The sequence below is a fragment of the Eleutherodactylus coqui genome, chromosome 1 (genome assembly GCF_035609145.1).
Source record: "Eleutherodactylus coqui strain aEleCoq1 chromosome 1, aEleCoq1.hap1, whole genome shotgun sequence".
Classification (NCBI taxonomy): domain Eukaryota; kingdom Metazoa; phylum Chordata; class Amphibia; order Anura; family Eleutherodactylidae; genus Eleutherodactylus; species Eleutherodactylus coqui.
Window position 1 is genome coordinate 13,661,129 of NC_089837.1, and position 23,139 is coordinate 13,684,267.

The 23,139-nt window shown below is 46.9% G+C and overlaps 1 pseudogene; it reads left to right on the forward strand.

Moving 5' to 3' along the window:
- The first annotated feature begins 6,892 nt into the window (after positions 1 to 6,892).
- Positions 6,893 to 23,139, forward strand: part of LOC136625283 (uncharacterized) — a 34,002-nt pseudogene continuing 17,755 nt past the window's right edge.

Here is a 23,139-nt window from a genome sequence, read left to right on the forward strand (position 1 = left end):
GAGGAGGGAGATCAGAGAAGGATAGACCAAGATACTTCTACCATTTTGTGGGGTGATAGAGGGTGCCCAGTCCTCCAGTTCTAGCTTAAAGATACTTTATGTTAAGCTGCTTTCCACCAGTGGTAAAAGGCTTTGTTCATGTTAATAAGTGTAAGCCTGTCGGCGCTGTCAGTTGAAAGGCGGGTACGCTTATCCATGATAATCCCCGCATCAGCACTAAACACCCTCTTTGATAAGACGCAAGCGGCAGGGCAGGCCAGCACCTCCAAGGCGTACAGCGCAAGTTCATGCCACGTGTCCAGCTTTGACACCCAATAGTTGTATGGGGCAGAGGGATCATGGAGGGCATTGGTACGATTGGCTATGTACTCCCCCGTCATCTTTTTACACTCCTCCTCCTCCTCATTGCCGAATTGCCAAATTGCCGCTCACCATTTGTGTTGACTCATCAAAGTTTCCTAGGACAACCTTTCAGTTTCCTCTAACAACTGACAGATGTCAGACATCCATGCCCACTCCTCTGTGAAGAATTGCGGAGGCTGATTACCTCTCCAACGGCCATGTTGCAGCTGCTATTCAACAATGGCTGTACGCTGCTTGCAAACCCTAGCAAACATGTGCAAAGTTGACCAGTGAACTGGCAGCTGGATGCACTGTTGCAATCTCCTGAGGGTGGCAGCATCCGTGGTGGACTTTCTGAAATGTGTGTACACGCGACGCACCTTGCTGAGCAGCTCAGACAAATTGAGGTAGTTTTTAAGAAAGCGCTGAACCACCAGATTGAACACGTGGGCTAAGCATGGCACGTGTGTTAGTCTGACAAGCTGCTGAGCCACCACCAGGTTACGCCCATTGTCACACATGACCTTGCCTGGTTGGAGGTTCAGCGGTGAAAGCCACAGATCTGTTTGCTCCGTCAAACCCTGTAACAACTTTTGGGTGGTGTACCTCTTGTCACCTACTGACTGAAAGCAACATGCTCACAGATGATAATTGAGAGGTGGAGGAGGAGGAGGTGGGTGGAGGTTGCGGCATAAAAAGCCGGAGAAACCATGACCGAGGTAGGACCCACAATCCTCGGTATGGGTAGCACGTGAGCGGACCCAAGATCAGACTTGGTCCCAGCCTACAGCAGGTTAACCCAATGTTAACCCAGTGCTGTCAGGAAGATGTAGTTTCCCTGCCCACCAGCACTTGTCCACATGTCGGTGGTTAAGTGGACCTTCCCAGTAACCGCGTTGGTGAGGGCATGGTAAATATTATGTGACATGTGCTGGTGTAGGGCGGAGACTGTGCAGCGGGAAAAATTGTGGTGACTGGGGACCGAATAGTGAGGGATGGCCTCAGTTTCTACCAGCCTATATGGCAGCATCTCCAGGCTCAGCAGTTTGGAGGTATGCACGTTTAGCAATTTGTGTATATGTGTGGGTGGCTGCATATTTCTGCTTGCGCTCTGATGCTTGGGTTATGGACAACTGAATGCTACGGTGAGACACATTGGTGGAGGCAGTGGAGGACCGTGAAGGTGAATGGGTGGTTGCAGGCCGGGATTCGCTCGTGCCTGTGTCCTGGGAAGGGGATCACATCTCAGTGCCAGGATGTGACAGGGAAAGAGGCAGTAGTGTGACCCGCTGGCGGTGAATGGCCTTCATTCCACCTGTAGCACAGTGGGGGTTAAAGAGCACTCCAAACCGTCACTTTTCTTTTCTTTTGGTTTATTTACACAGTCTTTAACAGAAACATAAATAACTGGGTCTCCAGATAAATGGTAAGTGATAGCAACAACAAAAAGTCTCTGTTCAGGTTTAACCCTTCTCAGTCCAGACGTGACACAGGTAACTCCTCAGCTGAGGAGACCATACAAGTTCATCGAGGTGCACAGACCTGTGGATGTCCAGAGCGCAGCTGGTCCTTCTGCCTTCAATCTCTCAGGCTCTAGTCCAAGGGCAGGCATATCCCCTCCAGGGGTCCTGCTGCAACCAGGTAGCGCCTCGTTCACAGCGCCTCTCTCTGTTCACAGTGAAAGTCACAGAGTAACTGCAGCCTGTATCTCCCAGGTGCACACACCTCCTTCTACCTTCCACCTGTCTCCTTAAATGGCATGCTGGACAGGTGGTAAGATCTGGCCTGGAGTGAAAGGGGACCCGACTACCTCACAGAGGCTAATAACCTCTGTGACACATACCTTCCACTCCAGACCATTCCTCTAACCCTGTTACACACCTTATCGGGTGCTTAGCTATCATATGCCTGCGCATGCTAATGGTGGTCAGGCTGGTAGTGGTGGCTCCCCTGCTGATCTTGGTGCTGCACAGGTTGCACACCACTGTTCGTCGGTTGTCCGCGCTCTCAATGAAAAACCTCCAGAAATTCGAACACCTAGCCCTCTGCACGGAAGTTTGCCGTGAGGAGCTGATGTGGGGAACAGTTGGGGGATTACTTGCTCTAGCCCTGCTTCTCCCTCTGGCCACCCACTGCCCCTTGCAACCTGTTCTGGTGCTGCACTTGCCTCCCCCTCTGAAGTCGCTTCTTCAGTAGGCTTACCAACCCAGGTTGGATCAGTCAACTCATCATTCACTAGCTCTTTCTCTAAATCCTCAGTCTGCTCCTCTCTCAGACTTTCTGCCCTAACAACAACCTCACTGATAGACAACTGTGTTTCATCATCATCATCATCATCATCATCATCATCATCCACAAATACCTCTTGAGACACTACTTGGAAGTCCCCACCCTTATCACCATGAAACTGTGAAAAGTCCAAATTTTTGGCATTAGTCATGGCAAACTCCTCAGGTGGCTGATGAACCATTGCGTGCGACTCAGGGAAGGGACCCGAGAACAGTTCCTGGGAGCATGCCTGTTCTGAATCTCTCCTTTTCCTGGAGTGACCAGGCTGGGAGGAAGTAATCATGTAGATATGTAGTAATTAATAGTAAGTAATCATGTAGATATGATACATTTTAATGGCTAACAAAAATACATGATGTTGTAGCGAGCTTTCTAACTACTCAGGGTCCTTCCTCAGGCATAATGAAATAGATCCGAAGAGGCATGCATGTATATACACACATACTTATGACAAGGCGCAGACAAGCTTTGATTATTTTGCACTTTAAAAAATGCCAGACCGAATGAATAGAGAAATAAATAATAATCTTTGTTCATATAGCCCAACATTTTCCACATCGTTGACAAAACAGGGAAAACAGATACAAAAAACAAAGATACAAAAACCACTGTTACATCTAGTATTGGATTGATAGAAACAATAGGAGTGAGGGCCTCCTATGAGGTTACATACTACAAATAAGGGGGTGAAGTAGAAGGTAAAGGAGCTGCAGATGTCCACGGTATGGTGGGGGGAAGTGCGGGATGCTATACACATAAACAATGGTCAGACTTAAGCTATTTAGTGGCTGAATCGGTATGACTGCAAGAAGTGGTTGATTATGGCTAGCAAGGATCGCAGTCAGTAGGACAACGAGCATGTTATCAGGGGGAGTACAGAGGGATTTAGTTTAGGGGATATGGTATGCCTCCCTGTAGAGGTGCATTTTTAAAAGACGCCTGAAGTTTTGTGTGTCGGGTATTGGGTAGCGCATTAAGGAGCACTGGTACTGCTCTGGAGAAGTCTTAGAGGTGGGAATGAGACGTTCGAGTTAAAGGGGCACGTTATCTTATTTCATTAGTGAAGCTGAGGGCACGGACTATGTGGTGGATTCAGATGAGGAAAGCAATGTAGGGTGGCGCAGTGCTGTGGAGAACTTTATGAAGACACTTATGAAGAGAGGATGAAGATAGTTTGAAATTAATTCTATATTTGATGGGCAGCAAGAGCAGTGAGTGCACAAGGCAAAGACGTCCGAGTGGACAGGAAGATGAGCCTGGCTGCTGCATTCAGGGTGGATGCCACACACTGAGATGGTGATGTCAGGATGAGGTCCGTTAGTAGAAAGCAGAAAAAACAGTACGTCAGTTTTTAAGAGGTTCAGTTTTAGGTAGAGACAGGACTTAGTTTTAGAGACAGTGAACAGACGGTCAGTGGTGTTCTGGAGAAATGTTGCTGTGATGTACTTAAATAGTTCACTTATAAAGATGTGAAAGTCTCTGAATTAGCATTAGGAGGTCACCTGGCCAGGTTTCTCTTGCTGAGAACAATCACATTTTGCTCTACTGAAAAAATCTCAGCGCTCAAGAATAGGGTGCCAATTAACTGTAAGGTTAGACGTAGGAATGAACTTACTTCACGGAGGCGTCCGTGAGTAGACGCCTCCGGTCCCAGAAAGCATGGAGTAAGGAGGCTGGAATGAAGAAAGAGACCTGGGACCGGAGGCGTCTACTCACGGACGCCTCCGTGAAGTAAGTTCATTCCTACGTCTAACCTTACAGTTAATTGGCACCCTATTCTTGAGCGCTGAGATTTTTTCTTTCTTTCTTTTTCACTGCATATCATTTCCCCCACCAATTAATTGGTTGGGGGCCATCTCAAGTCGCTCTGCAGCCTTCATTTACCTGCATGAACTGGGACCTCAGGATTTCTCCGACTAAACTACAATTCATCGACTATGGTCATCTGAAATAGTGAGCGCTCCCTTCCTACAACATTATTTTGCTCTACTGGCTAGCACAGGGTACTAAATTTTTTTCAGCTGTTCCAAATGCATGCAGTAAAAAAAAAAAATCGGGCAATACCAATGTTAATCAACAAGTGTCGCTATGGTACAATATTTCCAAACACTTAGCTGGGAGGAAAGGAGTGAACGGAGTGATTAAACATTTGTGTTAAGAGAAAGAAAAAAAAACTGTGTATTAAATTTTTGCTGTAATGCTGATACATTAAAATATGATAAATGTTAGACACCCAAATGAAATCTAAAAAATCTTTTTATTTTTTGTGGAATGCGTTGCATTTTTCAGTGATCCAATTTAATGTACCATATAATAGATTGAAGCTTTTAAAAGATTTAAAGCAAAGTGAAATGGAAAAAAAATCGACTTTTGGGGACTTCTTTGTACGGTGTACACACAGCAGTAGAAATGACACAATAACTTTACTCTGTAGGTCAGTACTAGAGATGAGAGAGCACACCCGTCCGAGCTTGATGCTTGTTAGAGTATTAGGCTACTCGAGATGCTCGGTACTCGAGTTGAGCAACAGGCGGTACTCGAGTCACTTTCATTTCCCTTCCCTGCATGTTTAGCGCCATTTTTTAGCCAATAAACATGCGGGGAAGGCATTACCACTTCCTGCTGTGATGTGCCAGCCCTCCCCCCCCCCCCACAGTAGTGAGTGGCTGGGCCGATCCAGTGACCGCCGAGTACTTAAACTGGTGCCACCCGCGGCTCTCCTCAAAAACATGCTAGCAGAGGTTAGGGAAAGAGCTGCAGACGCCGAAATAGGGAAAGTACAAGTGTAGGGTGCGGTTAGGCAAGGATCCTGACATCAAGAACCCAACAGTCCTTCTTAGTGCTACTCCTCATTGTGTGCATTACTTTTGTGGCTGGCTGGGAGCAGTAGTGCACCTATTTTTTTTAAAGCATCTAGGCCTGTGCAGAGCATTTAATTTATATCGTTCTCTGTGTGCAGTGCATTAGGCAGAGTACTCATTGATAAACAGTACGCTAATTTTCCCTGGGCAACTGCAGAGCATTTCAGCTATACCTTTCTCTGTATGCAGTGCATTAGGCAGAGTTCTCATCGCTAAAGAGTACGCTAATTTTCCCTGGGCCTGTACAGAGCATTTCAGCTAGACCATTCTATGTGTGCAGTGCATTAAGCAGAGTTCTCATCGCTAAACAGTACTCTAATTTTTCCTGGGCCTGTGCAGAGCATTTCACATTTACCGTTCTCTGTGTTGGGTGAAGTAGCCGCAGTTTCAGCACTATCCACTCGGTTAATAGTTCACTGCCCCAGTGCAAAGCATCTTACAATACACTTTCCTTGTGGGCGGTGAAGTAGCCGCAGCCATCTGCACAATCCACTGGGTTAATAGTTCTCTGTCCCTGTGCAGAGCATCTCACAATACATTGTCCTTGTGTTGGGTGAAGTAGCCGCAGTTATCTGCACTGTCCACTGGGTTAATACTTGTCTGCCCCTGTGCAGAGCATCTCAAAATATATTTTCCTTCTGGGCAGTCAAGTAGCTGCAGTTATCTGCACTATTTACTAGGTTAATAGTTCTCTGCCCCTGTGAAGAGCATCTTACAATACACTTTCCTTGTGTTGGGTGAAGTAGCCACAGTTATCTGCACTATCCAGTGGGTTAATAGTTCTCTTCCACTTCATACAGCCCCTGTTATCTACAAGTCTCTGTGAGCGGTAAATTACCTCTAGCTATCAGCACAAGAAAGCAGCTTAATTTTTTCTGTCACAGCATAGAGCCTCCGTTATCCACAAGTCTCTGTGTGCAGTGAATTAGCTCTAGTTCTCAGCGCTATACGGTGGGTTAATTTATTTTGACACTGCTCTATCCTTTATCTGACATAATGAGGAGTAGGGTTAAGGGTCGAGAATGGGGATGCTGATGTCCAAGTGAGGGTGTGGGCACAGGCCGTGGTCCTGGGCGGGGTGAATCACAGCCGGCTGCAGAGCAATTAGGAGAGTGCCAAGACTCTCTGCTCCCCAGCTTCATATCAAAAAGTGCGAGCAGGTCCTGTCGTGGATTGTGGATAACACGCCCAGCTATGTATCGAACCCCTAGTCTTTCATGCAGTCCACTTCTACTGGGCTAGGGACTGCATCTCTGAATCCTCTTGCTGCTCTTCCTTCATTCCAGCCTCCTTACTCCATGAAAATGACATAATCTGAGCAGGCAGACTCCCAGGAACTGTTCTCGGGTACCTGCCATGAGTGGGAAAAAACGGTTTCTCAACCACCTGAGGAGTTTGTCATGACCAATGCCCAACATTTGGAAATTTCCCAGAGTCCGGGTAATAAGGCTGGGGAGTTTTGGCAACTGTCCCAAGAGCTTTTTGTGGATGAGGATGATGAGACACAGTTGTCTGTCCATGAGGTAGAAGTAAGGGCAGTAAGTCCAGAGGAGGAGTGCACAGAGGATTCAGAGGAAGAGCTGCTGGATGATAAGGTGACTGACCCCACCTGGCTTGCTAAGCCTTCTGAAGACAGGGCTTCAGAGGCCGAGGCAAGTGCAGCAGCAGGACAGGTTGAAAGAGGCATTGGAGTGGCCATGGAAGGAGGCATGGCTAGAGGCAATAATCCCCCAACAGTTTTCCAAAGCACCCCCTCGCGGCAAGCCTCCATGCAGAGGTCTAGGTGTTCAAAGGTGTGGATGCTTTTTAGTGAGTGCACGGGCGACCGACAAACAGTGGTGTGCAACCAGTGCTGCACCAAGATCAGCCGGGGAGCCACCACTACAAGCCTCACCACCACCAGCATGCACAGGCATATGATGGCCAAGCACACCACAAGGTGGAACAAAGGCCAACAATCGCCTTCAGGTCACACCACTGCCACTTTCCCTGTGCCACAACCTGGCACACAGATCCAATCCCCCTACCAGGACACAGGCACAAGCGCCTCCCAGCCTGCACCCACACCCTCACCTCCACGGTCCTCCATTGGCTCTAGCAATATCTCCGAGCACAGCGTTCAGCTGTCGCTAACGCAAGCGTAGGAGAAAAAGCGGAAATACGCCGCTACACACCTGCATGCACAAGCTTTAAACATTCACATTGCCAAATTAATCAGCCTGGAGATGCTGCCATACAGGCTTGTGGAAACAGAGGCTTTCAAAAACCTGATGGCGCCGGCGCTCCTGCACTACTCGGTCCCCAGTCGCCACTATTTCTCCCGTTGCGCCTTCCCCACCCTACACAAGCACATATCCCACAACATAAACCTCCCTCACAAACATGGTTACTGGGTAGGTCCACTTATTAACGGACATGTGGACAAGTACTGGCGGGCAGGGCCACTACATCTCCCTGACGGCACATTGGGTGAACTTGGTGGAGGCTGGGACCGAGTCAGAGCCTGGGACTGCTCTCTTGCGGGTCCTACCTCGGTGCTGGTTTCTGCATCGTTTTATGCCACCTCCTCCAAACCCCTCCCCTGCTCCGCCATTTCCACCTCTCAATTAAGAAGTGTGAGCACGTCGCCAGCAGTCGGTAGCACACGGTGCGGTAGCATAGCAGTGGGCAAGCGTCAGCAGGCCGTGCTAAAACTAATCAGCTTAGGTGACAAGAGGCACATGGCCCCCAAGCTGTTACAGGGTCTAACGGAGCAGACCGACCTCTGGCTTTCGCCGCTGAGCCTCCAACCAGGCATGGCCACATGTGACAATGGCCGTAACCTGGTGGCGCCTTTGCAGCTTGGCAGCCTGACACACATGCCATGTCTGGGCCATGTCTTCAATCTGGTGGTTCAGCAGTTTCTGAAAAACTACCCCCACTTGTCTGCTCGGCAAGGTGCACCGCATGTGCGCATATTTCGGCAAGTCCACCACGGATGCTGCCACCCTCAGGACACTGCAACGTCGGTTTCAGCTGCCAGACCACCGACTGCTGTGCGACTTGCCCACGCACTGGAATTCTACATTGCACATATTGGCCAGGCTTTACGAGCAGTGTAGAGCAATTGTGGAATACCAGCCGCAAAATGGCCAGCATAGTGATAGTCAGCCTCCACATTTCTTTACGGAGGAGTTGGCATGGATGGCAGACATCTATCAGGTCCTCAGAAACTTTGAGGAGTCTACCCAAATGGTGAGCCGCAATGCGCCATCGTTAGCGTTACCATTCCGCTGCTTTGCCTGGTGAGAAGTTCGCTGTTAAGCATAAAGGCCGATGCTTTGCGGTTAGAACAGGAGATGGGGGAATGACAGTATGTCACTTGATAGCCAGACCACCCTCATGTCTATATCTCAGCGCGTTTTGGAGGAGGAGGTGGAGGATGAAGAGACTGCTGGCCACACGGCAGAGGGTACCCATGCTGCTTGCCTCTCATCTGTTCAGCATGTATGGGCTGAAGAGGAGGAGGAGGAAGATCCTGAAAGTCATCCTCCTAGTGAGGACAGTAATGTGTTGCGTACTGGTACCCTGACACACATGGCTGACTTCATGTTAGGCTGCCTTTCCCGTGACACTCGCGTTAGACGCATTCTAACCAAAACAGATTACTGGGTGTACACCCTTCTTGACCCACGGTATAAGGAGAAACTTTCCACTCTCAGTCCTGAAGAGGAAAGGGGTACGAGAGTGATGCAATACCACAAGACCCTGGTGGAAAAAGTGATGCTAAAGTTTCCATCTCACAGCGCTAGCGGCAGAAGACAAGGTTCAGCGGGTCAACTAGCAGGGGAGGCGTAGGGGTCATGCAGCATGTTCAGCGGAGGCAGGGGAACACTCTCCAAGACCTTTGCCAGTTTTATGGCTCCCCAGCAAGACTATGTAACCACTCCCCAGTCAAGGCTGAGTCGGAGGGAGCACTGTAAAAAGATGGTGAAGGAGTACATAGCCGATCATACCACCTTCCTCCATGATGCCTCTGCTCCAGACAACTATTGGGTGTCAAAGCTGGACACGTGGCACAAACTTGCGCTGTACGCCCTAGAGGTTCTGGCCTGCCCTACCGCTAGCGTCTTGTCAGAGAGGGTGTTTAGTGCTGCTGGGGGGAGCATCACAGATAAGCGTACCCGCCTGTCAACTGCCAGTGCCGACATGCTTACACTCATAAAGATGAAGAAAGGCTGTATTTCCCCAGACTTCTCTTCTCCACCGATGGAAAGCAGCGGATCAGAAAGATTCTTTTAGCTGCAACAGGAGAAATATGCATCCTCTATCATCCCAAAAAAGGGGAGAAGTAGCTTGGTCTATCCCTCTTGGATATTACTCCTCCTCCTCCTCCTCAAACAGCATGTCATCATGCTGAACTGCCAATTTTTCTGCTAGCCAAAAGGCCCTGTTAAAACCAATATGTTCGGAGGGCTGCCGCCAGGCTCTGTTACAAATTGAGCAACAGCGAGCTGTATCTTTAAAAAATGTTTATGGGTTTCACCTGCCCTCGAGGTAAAGCAATTTTTCAGGGGTATACTTGTACTCTTGGTACACAAATTTCTTCAGGCCCTCGCCTATACTCTTAGGCAACTAATTTTTCCGAGGTCCACCTATACACCTGCTACTGAATGGTTTGAGGGGTTCGCCTATACTCTTGCTACAGAAAGGCTTCAGGGGTTTGCCTATACTTTTCCTACAGAAATTGCTGCAGGGGTTCCCCTATACTCTCACTACAGAAAAGTTTAAGGGGTCCGCCAAACACTTGCTACTGAAATATTTCAGGGGTTTGCCTATACTCTTGCTACAGAAATGCTTCAGGGGTTCTCCTATACTCTTGCTACAGAAATGCTTCAGGGGTTCTCCTATACTCTTGCTACAGAAATGTTTGAGGTGTCCACCTATAGACTTGCTACTGAAAGGTTTGAGGGGTTTGCCTATACTCTTGCTACAGAAATGCTTCAAGGGTTCGCCAATACTCTTGCTACAGAAGTGTTTCAGGGGTCCGCCTATACACCTGCTACAGAAAGGTTTGAGGGGTTCGCCTATACTTTTGCTACGGAAATGCTTGAGGTGTTCACCTATACTCTCACTACAGAAATGTTTCAGGGGGTCCGCCTACACACTTGCTACTGAAATATTTCAGGGGTCCGCCTATACACTTGCTACTGAAAGGTTTGAGGGTTTCGCCTATACTCTCGCTACAGAAATGTTTCAGGGGTCTGCCTATGCTTTTGCTACAGAAATGCTTGAGGAGTTCGCCTATACACTTGCTACTGAATGGTTTGAGGGGTTCGCCTATACTCTTGCTCCTGAAAGATTTGAGGGGTTCGCCTATACTCTTGCTGCAGAAATGTTTCTAGGGTCTGCCTATGCTCTTGCTACAGAAATGCTTGAGGAGTTCGCCTATACACTTGCTACTGAATGGTTTGAGGGGTTTGCCTATACTCTTGCTCCTGAAAGATTTGAGGGATTCACCTATACTCTTGCTGCAGAAATGTTTCTAGGGTCTGCCTATGCTCTTGCTACAGAAATGCTTGAGGAGTTCGCCTATACACTTGCTACTGAATGGTTTGAGGGGTTTGCCTATACTCTTGCTCCTGAAAGATTTGAGGGATTCACCTATACTCTTGCTGCAGAAATGTTTCTAGGGTCTGCCTATGCTCTTGCTACAGAAATGCTTCAGGGATTCACCTATACTCTTGCTGCAGAAATATTTCAGGAGTTCACCTATACTCTTGCTACTTTGTGCGTCCATTCACACGTTTTTACGACACTGTGTGAAAGAGCCCTCCCTCTGTATCAGCATGGGTTACGAGATAAAGTCAGAAGAGAAAGAGACTGCTTCTGTGAAAAAATCTTGAGCCTTTATTAATTTATTGCCTGTTCAACAGAGCCAACCTTAGGATGGTCAGCTTACCCTTATAATAAACACTACTTCATATAATTTCTAATATTTATTTCCACATTGTGATAATTTTCTGCTCCGTACAACTACTGGGTGTCAAACCTGGACACGTGGCACAAACTCGTGCTGTATGCCCTGAAGTGCTTGCTTGCCCTGCCGCTAGCGTCTTGTCAGAGAGGGTGTTTAGTGCAGCTGGGGGAATCATCACGGATCAGCGTACCCACCTGTAAACTGACAGTGCCGACATGCTTACACTCATAAAGATGAACAAAGCCTGGATTTTCCCAGACTCCTCTTCTCCACCAACGGAGAGCAGCGTTACCTAAACAATCTTTTCTCTGCAACCGCGGATGCAAGCATTGTTCTCTATCACCGTAAAAAAAGGACATTTACCTTTGTCAATCTGAGTATGATATTAGTCCTCCTGCTCCTCCTTCTGAAACATTCTGTCATCACGCGGAACTGCCAATTTTTCTGCGACCCAAAAGGCTCATATAACGTTTGTCAAACAATATTTCTACGTTTCTAACTAAAGCATTGAAACTTCAACATGAAACAAATTTTTTTTAACAGCGCTGCCTCCAGGCTCTCTTACAAATTAAGACACAGTAAGCTAAAATATTAATGGGTTTCACCTGTCCTCTCGGTTGAGCAATTTTTCTGGGGTACATTTCTATTTTTGGTACAGCAATTTTTTGGGCCCTCGCCTACACTGTAATCCAAGTAATTTTTCTGGCCTTCGCCTACACTCATGGTACACCAATGTGTCAGGGGTTGGCCTACACTCTTGCTACAGTAATGTCACTCGGGTCTGCCTGCCTATACTTCTGCGACAGAAATGTTACTTCGGTCTGCCTATACTTCTGCTCCTGAAATGTAACTGGGCTCTGCCTACACTGCTGCTACTGGAATGTTACTGGGGTCTGTCTATACTGCTGCAAATGAAATGTTACTGGGGTCTGGCTATACTCTAACTACTGGAATGTTACTGGGCTATGCCTATACTGCTGCTACGGAAATGTTACAGGGGTCTGTCCACACTGTTAGTACTGAAATGTTATTGGGGTTTCTGTTAGTGGGGTCAGCTTATACTTTTGCAACAGGAATATTACAGGAGTTTGTGCATAGTATGGGTGCACTACGTTTTCCCATCGCGATGTTCTACGTATCTGGCTATGACAAAAGAAAAAACCGACTGAGTAGGGCATGGAGTGTGGGCCGCAGCCAACCTGTATTTTATCTCACGTTACTGCAGCTATCCGGGGCACTGCATTGGGAGAAACAAGAGGAGCGAAACAGCGCTAAGGAGATGTTCACAGCTACGCTAGCATTCTAGGCCCGCGATTGCTGATGACTTGTGCAGAGGCCTATGTCCTGGGTGCAGTGAAAGTCTACTTCCTGCCTACGACTGCTGAAGCTGTATGCCGAGGCCTATGTCCCGTGGGAACTGCAACTACGCCTGGTTGGGGCTGTGCAACTTTTTCCAGGCTAATCCAGTTATTGTAGCGGGGAAAAAAAACGTAACTGATTTACTTTGCCACCTTGGCCCTTCTGCAGGCAAGAGTATAATTTTTTTGGCCTACAGTGTGCGTTACAGTACCGCTGTCAGCCTCCAAGTGCAGGCCAATAAGCGCCTAATTTTTAGCAATGCTCAGTGTCTGCTGTATTCGAAATACACCATGCTGAGGGGTAGGGGTAGGCCTAGAGGACATGGCCGTGGGAGAGGACGCGGAGGTCCAAGAGAGGCCACATTTCCGAAAACCAAGTAAATACAACCGGGGTGCTATTTGATTATCCCTAGCTGAAGCATTCAGCCAACCCGTAGAGCAATTGTGGCTTTCATCTTGTTGGTGCAGATACTAATTACATATTTTAGTGTACAGCTAAGGTAGGAAAGAGTCGACTATAGAACACAGCATCCCTGCAGGGCTGGGGATAGAGTAGCAGCAGGCACATATCTGAGAGCCACATACTCCCGGACTGATTTTGGACTGATTGATGAGGCCTTTACTTGTGATCATCTTTGGTAATTCCTGACAAAGATGAGTGGTATAGCCAGAAACTTGCATTGCTAACACTTTGCAATGGTCAACAGAAAGCATATAAATGAAGCCTTTCCATATTTCTGATAGAGATGAGAAGGAGTGACGACTTTTAGTTCCTAGAATATCCTTTGCATTGCTATCAAATGCCCGTCTTGTCTCAGAAAATACTAGCTTTTCCACACAGCTGTTGTCGCTTCCACTTTTGTTGGCTATTATTCGCATCTGAAGGTTTAATTTTGCCCATGGAGGCAAAATCTACGGTGGAGGCGCGGAACCCAGCCTGAACCTGGGCCCGCTAACGTGGTTCCCACACAGACTATAGCGGGTCCTGGTCATGCTGTCTTGGCCTTGTAATGCCACCTCCCCCTCCCGCTTGGGGTCAGGGGGTCAGCAATGTGCATCATGTATTTTCTTTCGTGTTACCACAGTTATCGGAGAAGCTTGTTTGGGGCAAAGGAGAGGAGCATAACTGCATTAACATTACAGGGATCTGCCTATACTTCAGCTGCAGAAATGTTACAGGGGTCTGCCAATACCGCAGCTACATAAATGTTACTGGGGTCAGTCTATACTGCTGCAACTAAAATGTTATTGGGGTCTGTCTATACTGTTACTACAGACATGTACCTAATACTGGACTCTGCCTATAGTGCTGCAACGGAAATGTTACTGGGGTGTGTCTATACTGTTACTACTGAAATGTTACTAATACTTGGCTCTGCCTATACTGCTGCTACTGAAATGTTACTGGGCTCTGACTATACTGCTGCTACGGAAATGTTACTGGGGTCTACCTAAACTTCTGCAACATAACTGCAGTGGGGTCAGCTTATACCTTTGCTACAGGAATACTAGAGGGGTCTGTGCATAGTATGGCTGCACTAAGTTTTCACATCGCGGTGTTCTACATATCTGGCACCCCCCCCCAAAAAAAAAAAAAAAAACAGTGTCACAGGGGCATGCAAAGTGGACCGAAGCCCACCTGTATTTTATCTGACGTTAGCTCTGCTATCCGGGGCACTGCAGTGGGATGTATTCATGTACCGTCGGTGGGTTCCTGGGAGCCACCCGTGCTGTGGGTGCACATAGACTTCCCATAGCGGAGTTGTACCTGCCTGTGACCATTAATGACAAAACCCCAGTCTGACTGGGGCATGCAGTGTGGGCCGAAGCCCACCTGTATTTTATCAGACGTTAGCTCAGCTATCCGGGGGACTGCAATGGGATTTATTTATGTACCGTCGGTGGCTTCCTGGGACCCACCCATGCTGTGGGTCCACACAGACTTCCCAGAGCGGAGTTGTAGCTGCCTGTGACCATTAATGAAAAAAACCCAGTCTGACTGGGGCATGGAGTGTGGGCCGCAGCCAACCTGTATTTTATCTCACGTTACGCGGGGATTATAGCCGTGGTGTGAGACGGCTGAAGGCTCTAAATACTGTTGAAGTCTTGGTCACTGAATATAATCGTCAGTCTTTGTGTATAGTCAAAGGTCTTGTTTAAAGAATGTGCAGTGTTTGTTACTGGGGGTTTTTACTGATAAGAGAGTGGGCTGATGTTAAGCCACTGAGCATTTCCCTGGTTAACCCATCTGTTCCCTTTGTTTTGTGTTCATACAGTTAATTTGCATTGTGATTTGAAGAAGGCAGATTTTACAAGGAGACGCTATTGTGTCCAGAAATTTCAAATAGGATAGAATAAGCAGGCTGAATAGAATACGGCATAGATCCATGTTGTTTAGAGAATGGCGGGAAAAAAAGGAAGCAAAGATAAGGATCAGGAAAGTTGCTGAAAGAAAGGAATGTTATAGGCAGATAAGCGAGGGGGGGGGGGCGGCTGGCAGACAGAGGGGTGCTTTAGATTGCTAGGAGGTGGTATAATGTAGGAAAGAGATTCACAAGCAGAATAGGGGAGGGGGAGGAGGAAAGAGTGTAGTGGGGGATGTGTATTGTCTGTATCATGAACAATGTAATGTCTTTGTGTTGACTATAGCCCATCCCTATAATGGCGGCCGCACTTGCAATGTTTAAAACCCCCACATAGTGTGACTCTGCAGCAAGTGTGGTGAGCCCTTCCTCCCATCCTGAAATTACTTCCCCTATGTGCTCACTTTCAGGGTGTGTGACGTTACTTCCGGCCATTCCAATCCGGGACAGGACTAAGCCCCGCCCCTTCCTCCTCCAGTAGCCACCTTGCCTCACCTGGGAGATTTGTAGCCCCGCCCCTTCCTGCCTCTGGCGGCCATCTTGCTGCACTCGGGAGGCCTACATTCCCCAATGCCACTGTATCCAGTGCTAACATCATGATTGTCTGAAGCAAGGTCTTGTTTGACCAGACTTTGTTACACTCCAAAATGTGGCCACCTTGGATGTGTGATAAGTTCAGGGAAACTAACCTTTGTTCGTCGTGAAGATGCAGCTTAGGGCATATGAGATGACTAATCTGGTTTATAGTGTATGGAAGATTGGAGTTGAGGCATGGAGGACAGAGGCCAGGGACCTATGAGCAGGGGACGCCCTCTCATGGTGTGTTCCCAGGGGCTCTGTTTTCTGCTGCCTGCTTCTCCAATGGATGTTCAGACAGATGATGTTAAGGAAGGCTCTTACAGTCAGAATAATTTCCCTACAGTCACCCAGCAAACTTTTTCACGCAATTTGACAAAGTAGTCTTGGTTTTTATGTGAGAATGAGGGACTTAATTGCTCAGAGTAGGATGTCAATTCATCCGCATTTTTTTTAGTTTTTTTTTCCTTATGTCTTTGTGTATTCTAGTGTCAGTTTACACTGAAGCTATAATTTTATTCAGATCGGAGAGTTAAAGTTAAACGGTGAAATTCCCTGGATACTATTTCACTGGGTGACTGTAAATTTTGCTTGTGTTGCGCCCCCTTGTGATAGAAATGCTAACTGCGACGGGGAAAAAAAAAAAAAGGATATTTTCGCTCAGACTTTGCTGCATACAATGTCACCTTGCCCTACAAAGTGCTTGGTTTTTTGTGCCTCTTGGTTTCTTTTTTCAACGTTGTACTAGTTTGAACGCGACTACTCCTTTTTCAGTAGAGTATTCTGGTTCAAAAGGGTGGAGGCATAGGTGATCTAGGTCATAGGTGATCTAGGTGTTGTAGATCAGCTATTGGGTTTTAAAAAATATATATAAATAAATAAAATAAAAAGGAAATAAAAGATTTTGGGCTATGAGATTCTGATCCATGTGAAATAGATCAACATGATTATTTAGTACTGATACAGCAAGAAACTGCAGGTATGCAAACAGTTACTGGAACCTCTGTTGACAATGCATATGTTGAGATTTTTGCAGATGGTACCAGGGTGAGGATTGATGACTCCACATCGGATATGCAGTGGTCACGCAAGAAGATGTCCTAGAAGCAGAAGCTCTGCCTCCGCATGTCTTAGCACAAGAAGCGGAACTGAAGGCCCTCACTGAGGCGTGTGGAGTAGCGAAAGGTAAGACGGCAACCCTTTACACTGACTCCTGGTATGCATTTGGCATAGCTCCTGATTACGGCCTAATATGGAGGGCCAGACAGTTTTTTACCTTAGCAGGACAACCAATTGAGAATGGTGCAGCGGTGCAGAGTCTCATGGAGGCCTTACTACTACCCAACAATAGAGAGTTCACACCGATTCCTACATTGGAGAATCGAGAGACGACACCCTCACCGACAGCACGGCAAAGGCAGCGGTCCTCAAGCCGTGGAAGAAAGAAGAAAAGGTACTGACAGCATGAGTCAGAGGCAAAAACTTGGACATTGACAAAATTTGGACTTTGATATGCTAAAGACTTTACAGTTACAAGCCAGCAAGGAAGAAAAGGATAAATGGACTAAAATGGGAGCAGCAGAAACAGGACCGTGTATGGTGAACAGTCAACAGCGCTTGCCTACCACAGTTCCTGTATCCCATGATGGCCTAGCTGACGCACGGAAAGACCCACCTAGTAAAGCAGCAATGACGTCGACGCTTGAAAGAGGACGGGCGACTCCTGGGTTCTCTGTAGCTGTTGCATCATTTGTCCAGTTTAGCATGATCTATGCCATAGGTGAGTCAGGACAGAAGGGAAAAGGTGCCCAAAAAACACTTGCCTAGACCACTTTACCCATTTCAGGGATTGCATATTGACTACATTCAGCTCCCACCTGTTGGGAGGTATGAATATGTGCTTGCTGTTGTTGCTGTCTTTGCAGGTTGGAGGCCTACCCTGTTACCAAGGCAAAAAGTAGGTAACCGCAAAAAAGCTCATGAACGAGGCAAACTGTGATTATGGGGTACCAGAAGTGATTCAGAGTCAGACAGAGGTACAGACTTTGCAGGTGAATGCAACACGTCATGTCTGTTTTGGGTGTATCCCAGGCTTTTTGCATACTCTACCACCCTTAGAGTAGTGGAAAGGTGGAGAGACTTAGTGGCACGCTAAAAAGCAAGATACTTAAAATGATGCGCGAAAATGGGGCTACTTTGGAAAGACTATCATCCAATAGCCCTATTCAGTGTTAGATATACACCCAGGGGGGATTATGCATTATCTACCTATGAGATTGTTTGGGCTAGCCCCAAGGCTAGGTTGCTACTATCCTCAGTAGTTACAGTTACAATCTGATGTGTTGACTAAGTATGTGATTTTCGTTGTTAAAGGGGATGTCCTGCGAAAGCAAGTGGGGTTAAGCACTTCTGTATGGTCATATAAATGCACTTTGTAATATACATCGTGCATTAAATATTGGGCATACAGAAGTTATATACTTACCCCCACCGGTGTTGGCATCCCCGTCTCCATGGCGCCGACCAAAGCCTTCTTCTGCCTGGATTAGACGCGCTTGCGCTGTCTGCTTCTTCTGTCCCGCTGAAGGGGCCGCTCTGGCGTGCTCGCGCCGCACAGGGCAGACAGCGCAAGCGCGTCTATTCCAGGCAGAAGAAGGCTTCAGTCGGTGCCATGGAGACGGGGACGCCAACACCGGAGGGGGTAAGTATATAACTTCTGTATGGCCAATATTTAATGCACGATGTATATTAGAAAGTGCATTTATATGGCCATACAGAAGTGCTTAACCCCACTTGCTTTCACGGGACAACCCATTTAAAGCACTAACCAAATCTTGTGCACAGGTGTTCTCTTCCAGACTCAGAGGCAGACACTGGGACACATATCTTGCAGCCTTGGGATTGGATGTGTGTCAAGAAGTTCCTCAGGAAGCACCCTCTTGAGCCCTGATTTGATGGTCCCTACCAGGTGCTTCTGACTACTGCCACAGCTGTGAAACTAGCCGAAAGACTTACATGGATCCACGCTTCATACTGTAAGAAAGCCTCAGATCCAGGAGACCAGTCTTAGTTGTACCGAGGACATTACTCTGGTTAGGGCTAGTGAGAGAGGAGGGTGGCAACTGGAATCCTTAGTCGGGAGAATATGAGGGTATGGTTACCTTCTGGTATAACTCGTCCAACACTCAAGTAGCCGCATATTCCTTCGACTATTGTATCGTGGTCCCGTGTCTAGGCGCAAAATTCCACCGCAGGCCAGATTTAGTTCAGTTCAGCTGGTTATATGACTTATATACCCGGGGAATACAATATGTTTGCGCCACTGATAATGTCTGGGGAGAAGACTGCCGTTATTGGGGATCAGTGGGATGGAACACAGGAACAGACTAGTCCTATAAACCGCGAAGTGCCTTAAATAAGAAAGAGCGGGAAATCCCTAATTAGTCGTAAAACCCTCCTTGAGAATAATAAGGACAGCAGGTATTGGAAGGCTGAACTTAGCATGTTGCTTGGTTTTAATACAGTTTTTACACTAACCATGGAAAATCCAAGCCCGGGGGACGAGGTTACTTACTGTTTGGGGACATACCGGTACAGGAGGACAGATCCCTTAGGGAAGTTTAAAATAAGGGATATGGTAGATGCTCTCGAATGGAGGCCTTCACTTAGTCCTGTGCCCATAATTAACCCCCTCCGCCGAAAGATAAAGACCTTGACAAACATGATGATCATAGCCGACCCTACCTTTGAGGACACCTTGACAGTAGAGACTGGCTACTCTGACCAGAATCTTTGGTTGGAGTTGATGAGGTTCAATGCTAACAAAAGCAATAAGTCTAACTGTTGCGTGTGCGGTAGTGCCCGACCACACTCGGGGATAGTCCCTCTAAATCTCCCTGTAGATGTTGAAGAGTTTTTCCTTAGTTTCTTCACGAACATTTCCGCTAATTACACTGCTTGTGAGAAGTGGAAGAAGGAATACTCTATAACTACTTAAGTGTTTTGCACCGGAGAGAGTATTACTGACTACCCTGGAAACTACAGCTGCCATGCAAACGGGCAGGGTGGAGGGAGGTTTTTGGGGAACTCACTAACGGGCATCGCACCTCCTACAGTACGATAGGAGGGGAATGGAAGCAGGATCAGGTCCAGTCCTTAGGAGACGTTTACTGGCTTTGTGGAGACATGAGGTTGAGAACCCGCCTGGAAGGTAATTGGGCAGGGGAGTGTGCCTTAGTAAAGTCCTTATGCTCCTCCACATCCTGTCAGACAGCATTGAGGATAATGAGGTTACCCCCAATAGTTACTTTATATTGATCCAACTCTGCTGTGTTTTATGGTTTTCTTGTCATGTTGGTCTATCCTTGTTTTCTGCATAGGTACGGCGATTCCTTCCAGTCTTGTCACTAGGCAGTGTAAGGTCAGTGTTGGTGGCCTGAACCTGTCCACCTCCAGGGCTATCTCCAGGATGGGACATTGGCATGGGTGAAGGTCAGGGAGTCCCACGCTGTGCGTACCTGTGCACACTACTAGTATTGTAACATTACACTAGAGTGAGAAGAGAGGCTCCTGGTGGTAGTTTTGATCTACACGTGTACATTGATGTCATAGGACAGCCAAGGGGGGTAACTGACGAGTTCTGAAAATTAGAGACCAAGTTAAAGCTAGATTCGAGTCCATTTTTCTGATCATTATGGTAAATAAAATGTTGACTGGATTAATTATGTTTATTATACTTAGCAGCGGTTTATAAATTACACTAGAGATGCCTTATAGGGACTAGTCGACCAATAGGACATACCTCGACTATGACTTTTCAAAATAGAATGGCCTTAGATATGATTTTAGTTAAAAAAGGGGGGTGTCTGTAAGATGATAGGGGAAACTGTACCTACATCCCAGACAACACATGACCCGCGGGTAAAGACGCAGTTGCCATTAAGAAGCTGACCGCACTAACTAAAAAGAGCTTACCTTTGGGACCAGTACTTTCCATTGATAAGCGGGTGGCAAAGGGTCCTGGCTCAGATGGGCGTCGCTGTTGTATGTGCACTGATTATCTTTTCCGTTCTAGTCTGCTGTGTTATTCCGTGTCAGAGAGACCTGTGAAACTGATGCTGGAAAAAGCCGCTCCCACAATGAGTTTGCTGGATGTATCTCCAGAAGGAGAGGACAAGTCCTACACCCCCTTGAAGACCCTAAATCGAACCTTCTACGCACTCCAGTTATAGGTTCACGCGCAGAGAACTGTAAGGTGGGATTGTAGTAAACATGAAGATTAGTTAGTGTAAAATGTCTATTCATTTGTAATAAACTAGAAGTATTGCACAGCTGTAGGGATTTAACTCTGTAGAGGTTAATGGCTGCATAATTTCATTATGGTAATTGCTGGACAATGGCATGGTTAAAGATGTGTGTTTTATAACTTCAGCCTAATATAAAGCTCTACTGCATAAGAAAAGAGTTAAAGGGGTTGTCTCGCGAAATCAAGTGGGGTTATACACTTCTGTATGGCCATATTAATGCACTTTGTAATATACATCGTGCATTAAATATGAGCCATACAGAAGTTATTCACTTACCTGCTCCGTTGCTAGCGTCTCCGTCGCCATGGTTCCGTCTAATTTCGGTGTCTTCTTGCTTTCTTAGACGCGCTTGCGCAGATGGGTCTTCTCCCTTCGGCTCGGCAGCATCAGCGTTTTGGCTCCGCCCACTTGTACGCGTCATCACGTAGCTCCGCCCCATGATGTGTGCCGGTTCCAGCCTCCTGATTGGCTGGAATCGGCACGTGACGGGGGCGGAGCTACGTGATGACGTTACAAGGGGGCGGAGCCAAAACGCCGATGCTGCCGAGCCAAGCCGAAGGGAGAAGACCCATCTGCGCAAGCACGTCTAAAAAAGCAAAAAGACACCGAAATTAGACGGAACCATGGCGACGGGGACGCTAGCAACGGAGCAGGTAAGTGAATAACTTCTGTATGGCTCATATTTAATGCACGATGTATATTACAAAGTGCATTAATATGGCCATACAGAAGTGTATAACCCCACTTGATTTCGCGAGACAACCCCTTTAAAGCCACATTGCAATACTGAAGAAGTGTAGTTTAACTGAACTAGTTTAACTGACCACATGTTGATAGAACAAGGACTGGTTTATGCACTGGACTTGAGAGAGAGGTGTGGGAAGGGGGGTGGGAATTCTATATGGCCCGGCAAATGAGAATCCTATATGTTACTTTTGGGCGTTGTATGCTCAGAACCATATTGGACATGAGACTAATATCTTGCATCTAACTTGGGCAGTGTGCGCATACTGTATTACACAATTAGGAAGCCACAGAATACCCTGAAGCCTGCTGGAGAAAAATATGATCCAGTACAGCTAAAGTGTGCCTTGTTAATGAGGGTTTGTCCGAAGTAAAAATTACTAGAGGGGGGTAGGGGGCTCACTCTTGCCACTATTGTGGCTTAATAGTGAGACCTGGGAACCTGAGATGCAGCCCTGCATGTTGTCCCTCGCCTCCCCAATCCGCATCTGTGTCGTTTCCATCACTTTCGTAGGTTTTGAAGATTTGCACAAATGAAAACCTTAGCGAGCATCGGTGATATACAAAAATGCTGGAGTCGCCCATTGACTTCAATGGGGTTCATTACTCGAAACGAACCCTCGAGCATCAAGGAACGTTCGACTCGAGCAATGAGCACCTGAGCATTTTGGTGCTCGCTCATCTCTAGTCCCAACTCGATTTAATTCTAGCGCAAAAGTATTAGCGCCAAAATTTTACGTCCAGAATCTAATTCTCTCAATTCCCGGTGTCATAGAAACTTGAAATTTGGCACGAGGATTCGTTATGTCATTATTAGGAAAAGCTAATGGGTCCAAACTTGATTATTCAATTGTAAGCGCAAAAGAATTAGTGTCCAAATTTTATGTACGGAATCTAATTCTCTCACTTCCCAATGTCATAGAAACTTGCAATTTGGCATAAGCATTGATTATGTCATAAATTTGAAAAGTTAATGGGTCCCAACTCGATTATTTAATTCCAACGCAAAAGTATTAGCGTCAAAATTTTATGTATAGAATCTTATTCTCTAACTTCCCGATGTCATAGAAACTTGCATTGATTATGTCATAAATTTGAAAAGTTAATGGGTCCCAACTGGAGATGAGCGAGCACCAAAATGTTCGAGTGCTCGTTGCTCGAGTCGAACTTTCCGCGATGCTCAAGAGTTCCTTTTCGATTAACGAACGCTATTGAAGTCAATGAGCGACTCAAGCATTTTTCTATATCGCCGATGCTCGCTAAGGTTTTCATTGGTGAAAATCTGCAAAACCCACAAAAGTCATGGAAACGACACAGATACGGATAGGGCAGGTGAAAGGC